At 52.7% G+C, this 19,069-nt stretch overlaps 1 protein-coding gene across 1 annotated transcript in view; it reads right to left on the bottom strand.

The window, feature by feature from the left end:
* Positions 1–11,379, bottom strand: part of GTF2IRD1 (GTF2I repeat domain containing 1) — a 78,328-nt gene extending 66,949 nt beyond the window's left edge. The window contains exon 1 of the mRNA XM_038158046.1: positions 11,227–11,379. The gene's annotated coding sequence lies outside the window, so the exon portion shown is untranslated. The remainder of the gene's footprint in view (positions 1–11,226) is intronic.
* Between the last annotated feature and the right edge of the window lie 7,690 nt (positions 11,380–19,069).

Below are 19,069 nucleotides of genomic sequence, written 5' to 3'. Positions count from 1 at the left end.
ATATTAGGAGCGGGGCCAGCATTATATTTGCATCCAAAATGCTGCCTGCACTGCTCTCTCTCCCTGGCTCTTCTCCATTTTTGCAGCTAAAGATACAAGGATGCAGGAGATGGTGAAACCCAAGACCAGAGCAGCCCAAGAAGCAAGAAATCCCTTGTTTTTCTCTCTCTATTTTTATTTTTCTGCAGCAGGAGAAGAAACATCCATTTAAGCCCCCATACCACATCGACATACACACCCCTTCATCTCAGGGCCAAGTTGAAACTGCTTCAAATTCCCAATGACACACATATCTTATCAGAGCTGCTTTGCATAATGCATAAATATTTATTTGCTTTTAATCCTGCAAAGCAAACCTGCCTTGTGGCACGTTTCCCTTAATCGGCAGCTCTGGTGCCCGACAAAGCGCCAAGAGAAGCAGCGTCCCAAATTCAGAGCCTACTTTAGATGCAGGGGCAGGGAAATAAGCACCCAAGGTCCAGTACCCACCACCTCCTGGGGTGCCCAGGGCAGGATTGGGGTGCCAAAGCAGCCATAAGGCACCCTGGTTCCTTGCCTGCAGGCAAACGAAGAGTTTGGATCAGGCACCTCATAAATAAAAGAAAATAAATATATCTGCATCATGAAACCATGAGAGTGCATGTGAGAGGTGGCTGGATGCTGACTTAGCTCCTGGATGGTGATGCTTCCAGGAGATGTACCAGGGAGGGTGGGTCTAGGCCCTCAATAAAGAGATTTTGGGGGCTGATTAAAGGAAGAGCACCTTGTGACAGGGAAGGCAGAGAGCATAAGGCTTATTTTTGGGGTTCACAGCTTAGTTTTGGGGTTCACAGCTTATTTTTGGGGTTCACAGCTTAGTTTTTGTACACGGGCTTGTTGAGTTGAAAAATGGGAACCCTTCAATGTGATCATGCATGGGGTGGGCAAGGAGTGGATGTACCACCAGAGACAACTCAGCCTCTCCATCACCCCAGTTCAGGACACTGCTGAGCCCAGACCAAAACCCTGTCAGGACCCCCACAGCCTCATATGCCACAAAACTTGCAGAAACCAATAAAAAAATGAGAATTTCCAAACATCAAATCACCCCAACACCAAAACCCCCTCATTACCTCTCGCTTCAGCCAGAAGTACAGGAAGCAGCACACTCACCCTCATCCATCCCCACCCCACAGCAAGGACAACACCTACATTTGGACCCTTGGCATTGTGAGTTCATTCCTCAACCAGCTCCTCTTAAATGGGTGGGAAGTAAAAGGCAAGGGGTGCAGCAAGAGGGTGAATGCTGTGCTCAGCTCTTCGCTGCCCGTGCAGCCAGGGCAGGTAAACACAGAACTACTTCATAGCAGGCAGCTAAATATGTAAATAGGATTTATTTCAGCCACTCTGCCTCATCCTCTGATAACCTGTTGACCCAGACAGAGCCCCAAAGACTGATTCAAAGCAAAATGCTGTTTTCCCTCAAGATGGGAGGAAGCACCTTAACCTCTACCCAGGGCCAGTGATTTGGGACTGGGAGGAGAAACCAGCTCAGCCATGCTGAAGAGGCTTTGCCCAGGAGCTGAGTGTCATCTTGCATCTCTCCAGCATCTTCAGGAGCACTTCTCACAGCCCCAAACCACCCCCCACCCCCCAAATATCAGAACTCCAAGGAGGGATACTGCTCCATCCCCATGAGCACCTCCCCCAGCCCCCATGTCCATTGCCTTGCTACTGAGGACACAAAGCACCCCAAAGTGCAGCAAAATCATTACTGGGAAGGAAGTTCCTGGGCCTAAATGCCTATCACAGCATCACTGAAAAAGTGGGTTAGTAAAGGGGGGAGGACAGAAAACCCACAGCACAGAGGGTTAGGAGGAATGGTGCTTGCAGGAAGGGTTTCCATAGGTATCACAATGGCTTTCAGGCAGGGAGCACACACTGGGGGTGTAGAGTCAACTTAGCACTCCCTGAACCAGACCCAGGCACAAACTGTTACAGGGAGGAGGAAGAAGAGAGAGACCCCAGCAATGTGTCCTGGCTCACAGACAAGCAATGTTGTATGCACCAGTGGCTGCAATTTTGGTTTTGGGGAGTGTGGAGCCATGGGGCAGCACGTGTAGACAAGGAAGCCATCAGCCAGCACTAGGAAGAGAGGCACCCTCCTGCTGCTCTCCTCACCTGCAGCCCTGCCAGGAGACATCTTCCCTTCTGCTCTCCTGGTCTTGCACCTCCAAAGTGCCAGCTCAAGCTGCCAACAGGCACCAGCTTCCATGGCCCATGGGGACAATGCCACAGCAAAGTCCATCCAGTCTGGACATGGATGCAAAAGCCTTATTCTGCAGCATCCACAGCAGCAGCTCCCCAGAGCAGAGACAATTCCACATTATTTTGAATGATCATGTTCAAAATAATAAAGGACGCCTACGTGCTCAAATGCATTGACAGCAACCCAGCACCAGCCCAGGAGCTAAAAATAGCCCTTTCCAGGAGTGCACTGCCAGCCCTGACCACGGGCACCCCTGGCCCTGTGGGACACAGACTCTCTGCTCTGTCCATTGGCATCACCACATCAGGTCCATGGCACACTCAAAGGTCAGCAGGTGTTGAAATATGCATCTTGCTCAGAGGAAAAAAAAGAAAAAAATTAACCAAAAGGAGAAAGAAATATATTCAAGGACCCTGTGCTGCTAGGGGAGAGAGAAATAAATGAAGATGGGGAGAAAATTTATTGGGGTTCAAGCCCCATCCTGAGCAGCTGATGTTCAGCGAGCACTGAGGTGCAGAGGGGAGCCAAGCATCACCCCTGACAGATGTGAGAAGAGAGGAAACATTTACATTACAGCAGTGGTACTGGAGCTGCCTTTTACCATGGAGAGCCTCGTGCAGGCAGCAGTAGGGCTGGATTTCTGCAGGTGTAATTCCCACAGAGATGAAGACCTTGGTTTTCAACAAGCAGTGGTTTTGTACATAAATTACAACAGAAAATGTGGGGAAACAAAGAAGTTTTCAAAAGAGCACATAACCTTCAGATGGGTGGCATAGGGGAAGCTGGTGGGCAGCTGTGGGAAGACAGTACCAGTGAGAAGTGGGGCTGATCTCACTCTCCCACCCTCCAAAGGAATAAACCTTTAGACAGGTGGGGGGAAAAATTAGCCCACCTAACCAATAAGTATTTGAGGGGCCCAGATGAAGGTGGGGGCAATGGATGCAGCAGGATCCAGCAAGGAGCTTTGGGAAGGGCACAGGTGGGTGCTGGGTCCATCCCAGAGCCAGGTTTTCACTTTGAGACCTCATGTGGGACTGGATGCATCAGGCTGACCAGCTCATAACACCAGTCATGCTTGTGTCTCTTAAATGTCTTTCTTCTCCCCTCTCATTTTAAACAAACAAACAAAAACCCCCAAAACAGCCTGACACTAATTCTGACAGGTTTAATAAATGTTTAATGTCCTGTTAAAGGTCACCACCCACTTGCTTCTGCCTGTGGATCTGCAGTACCAGCACTGGGGCACTCTGCTTGGGCCGTGCTGTTTCATAAGGGCTCTGATGCCCAGCCTGGCATCTCCCCAGGAGCTGGGGCAGGGCTGGCAGGAGCCTGGCACATGCAGTGAACCCCAGCTAACCCCCCACCTTTGATGGGACAGGCTGCCCAGAGCAGCTGTGGCTGCCCCAGGACCCCTGGAAGTGCCCAAGGCCAGGCTGGATGGGGCTTGGAACAACTTGGGACAGTGGGAGGTGTCCCTGCCCATGGCAGGGGACTGGAACAAGAGGACCTTTAATGTTCCTCCCAACCCAAGCCATTCTATGGCTCCATGATTCAAGATCCTGGATGAACTTCATTTGAGGGCATGAAGGTAAACACATTTTGGGGGGCAAAAATAACAAACTCTAGCTCAGGGTAAAATGCTGCAATTTCACTTAAAGGGTTTCTGGGCATTTTTCCCCAGGAAGACAAGATGAAATTACAGCCCAGCAATTCCCCTAAAGGGTGCAGAGCAATTTATTTCCAGTGATCCTCTTCTAATGAAGCCAATTTTTAACCTTGTCAGAAGGTGCATGCAGGCTCAGGGCACTGGTGCAGCTCCCTTCCCCCACGCCTGCCTTTCCCAGGATGAAAACCTCCAACCTAAACCCCAACCAGGATGTTTACTTAAGACCCAAACCCCAAAGGCATTTTAAACAAGCAAAGTTCCTCACATATTTTGCCGACCAAATGCAATCCTTCATGCCAGTGACTGCAAGTTTGCAGCCGGGGGTTGTGGGGGTCCCTGCTGCCACCGGGATGGTGTCCCACTGCTCAGGAGCAAGGATGATTCTGTGGGACTACCCAGGGACCTGGTGGCATCTTGTGGTGTCTCCTCACAGGCCAGAGCATTCCAACACATCTGGATCTCCACAGCTCAGCAATGTGGTGGCCCAGTTTTTGGGAAGCTGGCCAGTGACCCTACCATCACCCCACCAGCCTCACTGCACTCCAGTGGGGATTGGTCCTCACCAGGTGGAAGGGCTCAACAGCTCATGTCCCAGCTGATTAAGAGGGAGGAAGCCATAAGCAAAAGCCCTTTCTCCATCCATACCAGCCAGTCGTTTCTCCTAGGACACATCTGACACCAGCCAGCAGGAAGTAGCAGGGGAGCAGCAGTACAGCAGGCAGCTCCCACTGCTCCCTGCAGCAGCTCTTCAGCAGATGGTGGCTCATAACATCATTATGTTTACCTAACAAGATTGCTTTATTGTAGCCCTCCAACAATAAAGCCAGAGCATCTAAAAGCAGTGGCCAACGCCTGGGCTTTGACAATCCTGGTGCCAAAAAAATATATATGTAATTTAAAATCTCTATATAAATCGTGATTTTAGAGGTCACAGTAATACACTATTTTTTCCCCCATACTGAAACAGATGTGAGTCACATGCAAGAAAAAAGATATACAATTCAATGCTTTAAATTCTTTTAAGTGCCGGGGTGGGGAGTTGCTGTAGCAATTTGGGTAATGCCACGGGCACACAGAGCTCAACCCCCAATCCACCCAGACCAGGACGCCAGAGCCCGCGTTCCTCCTCCTGGCAAGGACTGTCATTCCCTGTCTGCACAGCAAACAGGGTCCCAGCCTTCTAAATAATAATGCAATACAAATAATAAAAGATAATTCCCACATATTTAATCATTACCAGAGCTCTGGGAAGAAATGATAATCAGGCCCCTACTAATTAGGGAGACATAATCCTGCCTTTCCTACAGGTTTTTCCATCCCTGTCTCCTACCCTGCAGTGAAACAAGAAGAAATCCAGCCCAGTGGGAAGCAGTGTAGCTTTGGTGGAAGCCCCAAACAGATCCCAAAGCACATCCACAGTGGGCACAGCCCCATCCTACCAATGCCAAAATACCCACCCCACAGGACTCAGTATCCACCCTACCACGAATGCAACCCATCCTTTACGGTACCTCTCGTGACTCTCCAAGCAGCAGCATCCATCCAGGGAAATCCCTACCCTTGCCACCAACGTCCCTCTGGGGACTCAGCCCTGCAGCAGGACCAGCAGCTCGTCTCAAGCCTCACCCAAAAGCTCTCAGCATCCTGCAGCATTCAGTGACAGCCGTGCTGGCACTGGTCCTGGTGCCACGGTGCCACCGACGTGCCACGCACGCTGCCGGGCACCGAGCCCTTATGAAGTGGACAGGGTTAATACCTGGCATAAGGATTGCTGCTAATTAGCAGCAGGGCTGGGTTTGTCCCTTTCATCTGTGTATCCTGTCAGCGTGGGAGTTCTGCCCACCTCCAGGGAGCCACCTCCAGCTTGGTGCAATGGCCAGAGCTGTCTCCACTGCCCAGGGCCAGTCCTCTGGGGCTACCACGCTGGAGCCCAGCAGCAAATGAGCAGCCAGTGCCTCAAGGCAAGGTCACCTCTCACAGGTACTGAGTAGTAGGTGGCTTCCCAGGCTGGAGACATCCACCCAGACACAGCTGGAGCCAAAGACAGAATGTGATCTCTGCCAAAACCTGGGCACAGAGATGCACTCATCCCATTAAAGGTGGGTGAAGCATCTTCCAGCACAGCAACCAGATAAAACCATGGAGATCTTCACCCATTACAAAGTTTTGTTTCCAGTGTCATCTTGCTCTGGAAGACTCCCATTCTAAGTTTTCCCTAAGCCAGACCAACTGCCTCTATGTTCTTCCAAACAACAGTTACCTGTTGAAAAACTTAGAAGGTTTTTAGCAAGGGAGAAGGAAGCCAAGGGCTCCTATACCGCCACACCACGGGCACAACCCATGGCAGGGATCCCGTGTATCCATCCTGCTCATCCAGGGATTTGCAGGGGGACTGAAAAGTGCTGCTGCCCATCAAGGCCCAGGCTCCATATTCTTCTCTCAGAAGCACATAAGTCTGTGCAACCTCTGTGCATCCATTGCAGTGGGAGGTTTCTCCTGCAGGAGAAACCAAGCCAAGCAGGACACACAACCGTGGCAGCGACCAGCATCCACACGCATCACAAAGAAGTTCAAGAAATTATCCAAAAATTAAAAATGGTTAAAAACGCCCTGCCCAGCAGTTTTCTTCCCAGCCATCTCCAGTGGGATCTACACCTCAAAGCACCCTCTGGGCTCCCAGGTTTTAACTGTGGGGCTGTGGGAACAGATCAACAACAGGTCTGTGGCGCCCACCACAAGCCTTTGCAGCCACCTCTTCACACCCACTTGGATGGCTCAGGGGCACTGCCAGACCTCAGCACACCCCACAGGGGATGTCACCCATGGGCAGGAGGTATCTGGGCTTGTCTCTTCCATCTCCTGGGGCAGAAGTCTTAGGCATGCAGGTGGGCTCTAGATGGCACATTTCCAAGACCCATCCTGGGTCCACACCAACCTACCCACTGGCACTTGCTCTGTTTAATGTTAGAGATTTAAAGAAAATTAAGATGGACATCCCAGCCCTCATATGAGAGGTGGAGATTGGCTTTGAGGAGGGGCACACTGGCAAAGGACGATGACATCCACATGGCTGTGCAGCAGCAGCGTGATGCTCCTCGCTGGTCCCCCACTCATTCCACCCAGATTAATTACCTTTTTAAACCAGCTAGACCAGCACAGAGCAGAGACAAGACAACGTGAAGCCAGAAAACTCCCACAGAAGCTGTTTGCATGGACAAATGTAAATACTGCTCAGCACAGTCTGCTCCTCAGGAGGGGGTCCATGTACCCAGTGCTTTTCTCCACAGCATCTCACCTCAAGGGATGCTTTCCTTTGCTCCCACAGCAAGGAGAGCCTTGCTGTGTCCTAGGTAAGCTCCTAAGGTGGTGTTTGGCAGCAGCTCCTTGACCAGCATGGGACATGAGATGGTCCCACATGCCCCAGCTGATTTGGGGCATCTCTGGCAGAAACATCCCAGCCCAGTGCTCTACTGCTCCTGGAATTGAAGCAAATTTAACCAAGGGGGTTACACCAAGTAGAAATGGAACAGCAAGCCAGAAATCCCCATGGCCAAAATTCCTAAAGCACACCTGGGGCCACAGCAGCTTCCTGCAGCTCTTGACTGCTTTTTAAAGACAACGTTCCCAGAAACATAAACTGAGCGCGCCCTGTGAAGGGACAGGGCTGCCACAGGGCACAGCAAAGCCCTGGGAAGCTTCACTCCAGTCTGCAAAGAGCTGCCACCTCCTCTGCAAACTTCCAGCTGGGGCTGCTCTCTACCTCCAGCCCCACTGCTCTGGCCACAGTCCAGATGGACACCAGGCCCTTCCCCATAGCTTCCAGCTGGGCTCTTCCCAATGAGTGAGCCAATAAGTACATATTTAGCTCACAGATTGCTATCTCCATCTCGGGAGGGGCTCCCAGTAGGTCCTTTCCTGTCCTCAAGAAGGTCTCTGGAGGTGGCAAACCTCTGCTCCCCCCTCAAAGCCCTGAAGAAGTTTTGTCATTACCACTAAGGTGTTAACGCAGCCACACACTCGTGGCTGGGGGAGCAAAGCCAGAACAGTAACACAGCCCCTCATCTGCTCATCATGCCCCTTCCCCAAACCATCACATACCACTTGCACCTCAGCCCAGTCATCCTGGAGCAGCAGGATCCATTCACACATTTCCTTCCATGACAAGCCACCACCACCTCCACTCACCACAGGCATCTGCAAATGGGTGCTGGCAGCACGCAGAATAACCACGTCTGACACCACGGCCCAAGGTGGGGACAGCCAGCAGCAAGCCCTGCACCCAGCCCAGGGGTCAGCCCTGCAGCCAACATCCAGCTGGAGTCCCTGTGCATTCCTCCAGCCTGGCTGCTGGGGTGCTGCTGACAAAATTCCTGAAGGAAGTACAGGGCATCGATAATTGCCAAAAAAAATCTGAGCTATTTCCTGTGGGAGAAGCAGACGGGAATCCCCCATTAACTCCAGTAGCCAGAGGTTGTGTTTTGGCCTGGGACTTTGGGGGTTTGGTATTCTTCTCCTTCCTTTAAGCAGAGCATCACTCCAGTGTGTCACATCACATCCGTATGTGATGCACACCATGTAGGACAGCCAGACCTGTGCCCTCTGTGCTGGCCCCAAAGCCCACCTTTCCTGTCACCTCCTGCCCCATGCAAGGTTCTTGTGAAAGGAAGGGCTGGGCACTGTGTCTCACCCAGGCAGATAGAACCAGGTTGCTAAACGTGTCCTTAAGCAGCTTCCTGCTCATCTGCCCCAGCTTCTCATTAGCAAACCTGAATGAGCAGCGACCAGTGGCAGCACCAGCAGCTCCTCCAGAGATGGGAAAGCCCTCTCAGGAGGGACAGCAGGAGCAGGCAGCAGTGGCCACCAGAGCATATCCCTGGCATCATTCCTCAGCTTCTGCAAGCACCACGTGAGGGCAGCTGCCCGATCCCTTCTCCTGTCCATGGAATGGCAATACATCCCTGGCAGGTGTGTCACCCCAAAAATGTGGCTTTGAGAGGCCATGCCAGCCTGGAGAGCCAGGGCCCATGGGAAAACCAGTGGCACAGCCCCAAAGCACGGCACCCTGTCCCTCAGTGGCCACCGGTGGTCACAGTGAGTCTGGCTCTGCAAGGCTAAAGGGAGAAGAGCAGGGGACCCACGGGTGTTCATAAAACCACACTGCCCTGACACACGGTCCTGACACGCAACCAGCTGCTGACACTGCTGCGATGGCAGCACGTGCTGCTGTGCCAGGGCTAGCTGCTCTGCCTCAGGGGCTGCAGCAGAGGCACTGGGACATGGCCCTCAGCACCCGAGCAGGGTCAGTTCTCATCCTGGTGGTCCTCATATTGTTTTCTCAGTTCAGAACGAGTGCTGCAGCAGCTTCCACAGAAGGGGATTCTGGGCTCAGATGGGCGACAACCAGCTCAATGGGTCTGGGTGCTTTGTGGGGGCCTCTGGAGAATTAAAGGCTCTCACATCCACAAGATTATTCCCCAGCTACAGCACTTCCAGCTCCTTCAGTGGGAGCAGCACGAAGAGCAGACACCCTGAAGCCGAGGGCTCCCCTTACACGAGGCCACGCGCTGCTGTCCCCAGGTGGTTCCAATGTCCACAGCTTCACACTGACAGGCGATGGATGTGGCAGCAGGCTGAGCGACCAACCTCAAAGTGCCCCTAGCAGCTAGTGCCATGGCTCTGCCCTGGGGCTCAGAGGCACAACCACCTCCCAAAGTGCCCTCGCCTGGCTTCTCCCAGAGCCCACCACAAACACCCAGGATTACCTGCACAGCTCCACCGGGTCCAAGACTCACTCCTGCACAAGGCACATTAATAGGATCACTCCAATTTACAGCTTATCCCAGATAAACCCACTGCCAGCCCCACAGGCTGCAAGGACAAGGGCACCTGCTCCTCAGGGAGGAACTTTCTCCCTATCACAGTCATCCCTCAGCACCAAAAATCCTCCACTCGCCCCTGCAGAGGATGCCTGTTCCTTCAGGCCGTGGGCCACGGTGCCAGTCCGGCCGAAGCCCCAAGCGCATCAGCAGCTCAGCACCGTGTTTCTATTTCCAGCAGCACTGCTGCCAATCCCCACACCAGCAAAGAGGAGGTGAGCTCCAGCAGAGCCCTGCTTCCAGCTCCCCTTCCTGCCTGGCACCGTCCAACGCAGCCAGGGCAGGTGGTGGTCACAGAAATGCCTTCAGGATGTGGGCCACCACTGAGGGCCAGCCTGACATCCCCTGTCGAACCTCCCAGCTCTACTGCTCCCTGCACCCCCCTCTGCAGCACTATCACCCCCAGCTCCTAATGCCCTCCCAGCCTTACTGCTTCCTGGCGCCCCTTCACAGCCCCCATGGATCCCACCAACCCAAAGCTCATCATCACCCCCAGCATTTCCCCCACCAGCCCTAATGATCCCCCAGCTGCAATGAGCTCAACACCCCCATCAGCACAAATATCCCCAGCATCTCCAAGCCCTACAGATCTTCAGTATCCTTCCCAACCCTAATAACATCCAGAATCCCTGCCAAGCTCTATTGCCCGGCAGCATCCCCCAACCCTAATGCCCTGCCCCAGCCCCACTGCCCTGTGGCATCCCCCCGCACTATCAGCTCCCAGTAGTCCTATTACCCCCCTGAACTCTCCTACACTGATGAGCCTGGCATTCCTCCCCCAGCATCCCTCCAGCCCCAATAATCTCAGCATCCCCCACAGCAACCCTATTGCTCCCCAACATCCCTCATGCCTTGCTGCCACACTGCACCCCCACAGCCCTATCCACCCCCAGCAGCCCTAGTGAATCCCCCAACCCCACCATCCCCCCAGCAGCCCTATTGCCCCCAGCATCCCTCAGCCCTAGAGAGCCCAGCACGCCCCCCACCCTACTGACCCCCAGCCCCCGCAGCCCTATCATCTCCCCAGCAACCTTACTGCCCACTGACATCCCCCGTGCCTTGATGTCGTTTAGCACCCCTGCAGCCCTATCACCCCTCCAGCAGTCCTGCTGCCTCTCTGCGTCTCCCAGCACTCACCCCTACCTAATGTCCTGTGCTGCATCCTCAGCACCACCCTCCCCCAGGATCCCTAACGCTGCCCTGCACACCTCCAGCCCTAACACTCCCAATCACCCCTCGAATCTTGCTGCCGCCTGCATCCCTCAGCGCTACCCCCGCACCCCCAGCCCTACCGCAGCCCCAGCCTCCATATCCCCCTGCCCCATCGCACCCAGCACCCCCACACGCCCCCCGCCGCTGCTCCCCCACCAGGGCCGCGACTGGGGCTGGAGAGGGGACCCGTCAAGAGGGGAGGGGAGGCCAAAACTTTTCCTTACCGCGGGCGGTTGGGGCGCGGCGCCGCTGCCTCCCCCGGCGAGGCTGCGCGGGAGCGGCGGGAGCGGCGGGAGCGGCGGGGGCGGGCGGGCGGGGGGCCGGGATGGAGCCGCCTCCCGCCGCCTCCCGCCGCTTCCCGGGCGGAGCCGGTACAACCCGACAGGGGCCTAAAGGAATGAAAAGAAGCCGAGGAGGGGGGGGGGGGTGTTGGTTTTTTCTTCCCCCCCCCACACCCCAAGTCGGGCAGGGAGAGCAGTTCTTTGTTCTGTAATCCCAGTAAAAGTGCCAGCCATTCGCCCCGCCGCTAATCCCAACCCCGCGCAACGGCCGCATCCATTGGCTGCCCTTTACACACGGGATTAACCAGCCCGAAAACGGGGAGGGGGGGCTTGTGAAGGCGGGGGGGAGCTCTGCGAAGTCCTTTCACGCCGCGCCGGGGGCGCGCCGAGCCGTACCGGGCCACGCGGGCGCGTCCCCGGCGCGTCCCCGGCGCGTCCCCGGCGCGGCCGGGGCTGGGGTGCCGTGGGTGCGTGTCGCCACCTGTTGGTGTCGGCACGGCTGGGTCTGACCCGGTGTGTGCATTGGCACCTCTTGGCACGGCTGCATTCGTCGGGACGTGGCATGGTGTAGAATCGCAACATCGCATCATGGTTTGGGTTGGAAGGGGCCGCAAAGACCATCTTGTTCCGAGCCTTCTGCCATGGGCAGGGTCACCTTCCACTGTCACTGGTTGCTCCAAGCGCCGTCCAACTTGGCCTTGAACGCTTCTAGGGATTGGGCAGCCACAGCTCCTCTGGGCATCCTGAGCCAGGGCCTCACTGCCCTCACAGGAGAGAAATTCTTCCCTGCCTTCTGGCAGTGTGAAGCCATTCCCCTTTGTCCTTTCTCTCAAGCCCTTGTTCAAAATCCCTCTCCAGCTCTCATGGAAGCCCTTTAGGCACTGGAAGGGCCTCTAAGTTCTCTAGGGTCTCCCCAGAGCCTTCTCTTCTCCGGGCTGAACAACCCCAGCTCTCTCAGCCTGTCTCCATTAGCAGAGGTGCTTCAGAGGCGTAGCACAGCTCAGCTCAGCACAGCCTGGCCCTGCACAGCTCAGCTTAGCACAGCCTGGCTCAGCTCAGCTCAGCATAGCCTGGCCCTGCACAGTTCAGCACATCTTGGCACAGCACAACATAGCTTGGCATGGGGAAAGCAGCCCGCCAGGAGTGAGCGATGCTCCTCTGAGTTCCTTGATGCATGTTGACGAATGGCAAATTAAAATGAATGAAAAACTCCTAAAGATAACTTGACACTATTTTAACCTCTGAAGTTTTAGAAATACTGACACTTTTCCCTGGAAGTATGTGTTAGGCAGCTGCTCCATTATCTGCCCTCTCCAGGGCCATGGGGAGAAGAAAACATTTTAAGAGGGAACACTCTTTTTCCAGTTTCTGGAGGAGCACAGAAGGGGGTTTTTCTGTGCTGTTGAGCAACATGCAAGCACCCAGCATCTCGTGTGTCACTCTCCATGTCATCAAGTCTCAAACTCATTGCACTCGTAGCCGTAGCCACAGAGGCCCAGCAAATCCCAGTGGGTTTCCAGTAGGAATACTCAGGGCAAGACAGGTCCCACTGGGGGGGCAGAGCTGGTCCCTAACTCGTACCTGTGGTGCCTGGGACCATGAATGGCATGTGAGAACACACTAGCTGACAAATTAAACAACAGATCTTACTGTGAAGAGAGAAATCAGGGCATCTTTTGGCTAATTAACTTTAAGCCAGCACCTCACCAGAAAAACAACCACCCAGCAAAATTAATTTAACTGGGTCACCAAGAACAGTATGTGGGAGCTGCCTGCACAGAACAGGCAGATTTCCATGTCCTGCTTTTGCTGGTGCCCTCCAACACTTTCCCTGGTACACTGCCTGCCCAAGCCTGTGGCCCTTGAGCAGGGAAATCTGCATGATTAATAAAAAGAGGGTGGAAAAAAGCGTATTTTGATGTAACATCCCTGTGCTGTGGCTGTGCATGTCCCCCGCTCTGTGCCCTGGAAGCACTGTGGCCCACAGTGCCCATGGCAGCAGACAGAGGCTTGGGAAGCTTGGAGCTCCTGCCTGCAGCCATACTTGGGTCAGGATAATGCCAGCATTTATAGGGAGCATTTGCAGATCAATCAAAGGAACCTGATTGGTGTCTCTATTGGGAGAATTAAGCATCCTCCAGCATGTGTTCAACACATCCCCACTGCAAATAGGCTGCAGGCAACACTTTTCAGATCCTTTGAAAGGATGCTGCCCCTCAGACCTTGGCAAAGAGAGAGTCCAAGGTTCTTTGGCCAAAGAGAAGCAGATGGCTTGCTCTAACAGCCCAGAGAACTTGTTTGCCCTTTGCCTTCTTGCAGCAGAGCTGGTCCCAAGTCTGGGACCCGAATGCTGAGCATTGGGGGATGGGTCAGTAACAGCTGGCTTTGGGGTCTCATTTTTCTCCTCACCATTGGAGACCATGAACTGAAAAGAAGTTGGAGACCCATGGGGTGACCTTTGGTCACCAGTAGATGAACGGGGAGCTCAGCCCCAATAGCTCCCCGCAGAGCCTACTCCTACCTGAGCAGGGGTATGAGAGCTAGGGACAGGGAGAGGCCAAAACAATTCTGAAATTTAGAGAAGCCTGGTAAGATGGTGGGAGGGAGAGCAGGGCCAACTTGAGGAGATCTGGGGCTGTTGCCAGTTGGGGCTGCGGACTTCAGGGAGGAGGTGTACTACCTGGCAGACTACCTGGTGGAACAGATGTTCCATAGATGTTCCACTGAAACTGAGCCCACTCAGGTTAGCTCAGGTGCTCTGGGGATGTTCATGCTGATGAAAAGGAGACCTGGTTCAGCCTGGGGACAGGTGCTATGGCTCAAATGTACTTTTGCATCTCTTTCCCATCAAGGAAGAAACCTGTCACAACAGGGTAAAAGTGGGGGCAGGATGTTTTATTTGGGGACCAAAAGAGCCACACAAAGCCATCCAGTGTGAGAGGGATGGTTTAATCTGCTCTATCTCAGCAATAAAGGACTTCCTTGTCACAGTGCCAACAAAAGAAAAGGCAACATCACCAGGAAACAATCCTATCTGCAGAACTCTTTTTTTATATAATTTGTTAATTAATGACTGCTGGGCATCACAAGGATTGTTGTTTTCTCTGATATGCTGATTTCTTCTGTCTCGGTGGAATTGGAGATCACAAAAATAAAATTAAAAAAGAGAAAAGCTGCTTCTTCAGAAGCGGGAACAGGGGAAAAGTTTTAGTAAAGTCAGGAGAAATTTAATTGAAAGAATGAGTATATTTCTTCTTCCTGAAGGGGTATTGTGTTCTTTCGCTGTAGCAAATTGCTGGTTAAAGCGACCAAGACAAAACAAAATGGTTTTTAAATTATAGATCAAAGAGCAGGAGGTTTCTGGAAGCCTACCCCCACCTCATATTCCCAGGCAGGTCTCTGGTGAGCAGTGTGGCTGCAGGGGGCTGGCATCACCCAGAGTAGGGCTGGGAGATGCAAAAACCACATGAGGAAAAGCCTAGAGGAGAAAATACTGGGATCTGCATAACTGGGTGGGAGGCTTTGAGATTTGTGGAGGGGGGAAAGAGCTTCTCCAGCCATCATTTTCACTTGGAAGAGCAAGATTTTGCACTCAGAAATTGACCACCAGGCTTGGGGCTGTATCTGTAGCAACTCCATCCTGTCCCAAACCAGCTCCTACAAGGAGAGCCATGCTTCAAGGAAGCCCAATGTAGTGTTGATTCTTTTGCAAGGTATATGCTACTGAGTAAAACAATTTGCAAGGATTCCCTGCAAAACCCAAGCTGATATTTATAGGTCCCAAATATATTTGTAGAAAGACGAGGAAAATGCCCACTCTCTCTCCATTCCCTGCCCACTGGGGCTCAGTGATGGCTTACATTGACTATTTGCTCTGCCTACCTGCACCTCACACACCTCACTGCACACCAAGTGCCCACAGCCCTGCTGCTTTTTCAAGCTGTACTGCTCAAAGGGTTTGCTCCAGTGCAACAGAAAAAAAGGCTTTTTGAGCTGTCTTGTGGTCCATTGAATTATTTCCATGCTATGGAGAGGCAATGAAATGCTGTTGAACCAGAGCCTCTGAACAGTGTCCTGGAGAGCAGAGCCAGGAGATTTCCACGCTCTGACTTCTCCCATCCTTCTCACTCTCATATCACCTGGCAGGAGTAAAGGGCCCTTTCTTAAGCTGATGCCACTGGGCCTGGTTTTGGCTCAGGAGTTCAGGGGGTGGAGAATCCTAAATACCACCTAAATACCAGCAAAATCCCAAGGGGACCCAACAACCCAACCCTTGGTTCTGGGTTCCCCTCTGGAGACTTCAGGCATTGTAAAGGGACGGGTGAGGCCCAACCCATGGAAATCCCACTCTGTGAGTGGAAAGGCAGGCATCAGGGTTATCCACACACCGTGTTTTGGCTGAGAGCATCACCTGCTTCTGGCAGCAAGGGTCTAGGGGGTGTGCCTGCCTGAGCCCTGCCCAAGGTCAGGCTGTTATTCATCCATTTTTAATCAAATCCGCAGCTGAGGTTACAGCCTCAGCCTTTGAAATCATTGCAGAATTTCGCAGTGTGGCTCCAGCTTTGCCTCCTGTCATCTTTCCCGTGGGACTGCAGCCCCAGCAAAGCTCCTTGCTCTCCCCTTCAAGGCTGCTTTCAGCCCTGGATTGCAACCCCCTGGCATTCTACCTGGCTAAGCCATCACCACTGAAGGCCCACACCCCATTCCATGCAGGGAATGAGCTGAGGGTGTCAGTTCTCTGCAGCGCTGGGGTCTTGGTGCTGGTACCCCAGTGGTGCTGCTGGCCTGGCACAGCCCCCCCAGTGCGGGCTGGGGCTCCCACCCACTCGTGCCCTTGGAGCACCGATGCCAAGGGCGGGAGGCATTGACATTCCCCCGGGGTTCGCACAGTGCAAAAGTAAACTTAACGATGTTATCCGCTGCTCTGGTAATTAATACCCTGGATTCTTTTTATTGGAATGAGCAAGGGCCAGGACATGCTGGGGGTTTTAATTAAGAGATGGGCTGGAGAAGCACTTGCTCCCAGTTTTCCCTGGAAGGGGCTGTGCTGAGTGGGGGGCTGAGGTCTGGTCTGCATGGGGTGTCCAGTGCCCCATGTTGGGTGCCTCTAGAGTGGTCCCAGCCCTGCACCCACCATACCAACCCATACATCTGCTCAACCTACCCTTGCTCTACATCTTAGTGCCATGCCAGACCCCACTGGGTCTCTTTGTAAGTGAAACACTCTCAAGATCTTTAAATATTAGGCACAAAATGTTTTTCCTGTGCTGTGCTGTGCTCTGCAGCACCCATCCAGGGCAGGGAGCAGGCAGGAATGTTCTACTCGGCAGAACCAAGGATGCCAGGGTCGTTTTGCTCCAAAACTGCTGTATCTGTAGTTGATCCCGCTGCTATTTTTAATACAGATGCCTTATTGAGATTCAAATGAATGTTTCAAATCCTTGCTCCTTTGCATAATTCTTTTTAATTAACACTTCAAAGGTTTGAACACAAGATCCATACTATTTCCCTAACGAAGTTGACTGAGCCTCCTTTCCCCCTAAGCTTCCTCGACACATTTCTGAGGGATAAAGTCGGGGTGTGGGGCTGTCTCCTGTGTCCCCTCTGCAGGGGATGGCGTTAGGGATCAGCGTCTGCAGAAACAGGAGCTAAAGGGCAGAGGGCATCAATGGCTGCAGTGGCTACCATCACTCACCCCTGCCACCAGCTTTACATACACTGGGCAGCCTGAGCATGGCACAGAAATCATGGTGGAAGAGAAAATGGTCAAGCTCGCTGCTCCCCCATCACCTGCCCCAGCCCCAACTGGTGCTCTAACACATTTTCACCCCCATTGAATGAAACCTCCCCAGAAGGAGCATCCATCTCCAGGGTCACCTTTTGGTCACATTTTCAACCTTCAGAAGACCCAGTAGCACCTTTCTTCCTTCTTAAATTGTACTTTGAAAATAAAACCTGGGATTGTCATAGGATTGCATTCACTAGGAAGAGCTGTAGCTTTTCCTCAGCTATCCCAAGAGCTGGGAATGATGAAAGGTCCCAAGTGTGTAACAGAGACCTAAGCACAAAAGAAACAGCCCAGGTTCCCATCCCACCTTTCCCCCTCTTGCTGTCCCCACAGGGTCTCCCTTTCTTGAGTGGGAACATCCTCACTTTGCAGAATTGGGACTCCAAGGAACAGCATGGTTTAACACATAGAAAAATAAGCTTCAGCTTTAATTTCTGCAAGTGCAGAAATGATTAGACACAACAAATGGTATAATTAGCAGGATTTAATAAGAGACTGTCCCTGACATGCAAAGGAAGTGGGCCTTTGTTCATCTACAAAAGACTTTAATTTGAAAATACTCTCAATAATAATTTTTTGTTATTTAGACTGATATTTTGAAAGTGTCCAATAAAATGAGAAATATGGACTAAGCATTCCAGTTGCCTTTCCAAGTGCAGGAATCCAGCTTTGATGTTCTTCTTGATAACATCTTTTTAGAGCCTTGACTGCATCAAATTAAATTCTGATTACCCTGATAGTGCAGTACAACTTCCAAATGTATTCAGGTAACTTTGTTCTGGAATGAAATAAGCTATTCTGACAAGGATGCTTGCTAGGCAGCAAAGAGATGGGAAGAGCCCTGCCAGGGAAGCAGCACATCCCCAGCCTCAATTTCAGCCCAGGGGCTGCTAGGCTGTGGTGCCCCAGCAAGCCAGCTAAGTGGCACTGGGGGCTGTAGCAGGGAGTGGGGACACAGGCAGACTCTGCAAAAGCCAAATTACACCTTTGGTGGTTCACAAATTTCCCAGCACCAGAGCCCAGGGCCATTTGGCCCTTCCAGAGGGGACATCCCAAAGGGACGTGCCACCCACCCTCGGGTGGTGGGTCCTCAGAGCATGGACCATGGCTGGCCACGGGATATGTGTTAGTCCAGAACAGACACATCCATGCAGAGATATCACCTCCACATGCAGAAAGGCCACTTCATGTCTCTTCCCTTCCTCAGTCCTGGTAAACTCAGCCTTAAATCACTGGTCCAGCTGTGGGCACAGGCACAGCATCCCAAGGATGTCCAAGTGATGCCCAAGGTGCAAGCTGAATCCCTGTGCAATCCTCACCTAGTCCATTAGCAGTAGTGCTGCTCCCTGGCCCAAGCTTCACTCCATGGCTGGATGTTAGGATGAAAACAAAGTGCAAATATTATTGTTGGCAGAGATTATTAGCTCCCCCACTGTGATTTAGGCATTTTTAAACTTCATGTTTTATTAATCCTCACCATACAATTAGCGGCATCAAAACGTGGTGTCTGCAAACAAAGGGATGCACTGCAGCATTATCTCTGTAAAATACAGGACTTGGCCACTTGATTGTAAATATGCACGTTAAGGCATTATGTAGTGGGGTTACACAAAAGATGGAGCTGGAGTCACCTGCCCTGAGCAGGGATGTGGTTCTGGTGGCGTTTGCTTCCTGCTTGTTCATATTCCCCCCCAGGGGAGGGCTGGCTCCATGAAAAACTTGCTGTTTTCTTCCAGCTGTACTGGATGACACCTCCTGTCCCCAAAACCTGTCTTTTCAGATCGAGCGTTCCTGTAGGAGTTTTGGCTGCAAAAGGGGACTTTCTTGTTGACCTGGAAGCTGGTGTGGGGACAGCTCAACAGCTGCTGCTGGAGCTATCCTCTCCCTCAGCAGCCAACGTGGGACGATGGAGCAGAGGGTTACAAACCTCCTTGAAGCCACTGTTCAGGGATGGGCTTTGTTAACATCTGATAAGTGCCAGATGCCTCTGCCCAAATA

The sequence above is a fragment of the Motacilla alba genome, chromosome 19 (genome assembly GCF_015832195.1).
Source record: "Motacilla alba alba isolate MOTALB_02 chromosome 19, Motacilla_alba_V1.0_pri, whole genome shotgun sequence".
NCBI lineage: Eukaryota > Metazoa > Chordata > Aves > Passeriformes > Motacillidae > Motacilla > Motacilla alba.
Note: the sequence above shows the minus strand (reverse complement) of the source record. Positions and strands in the feature narration are given on the sequence as shown.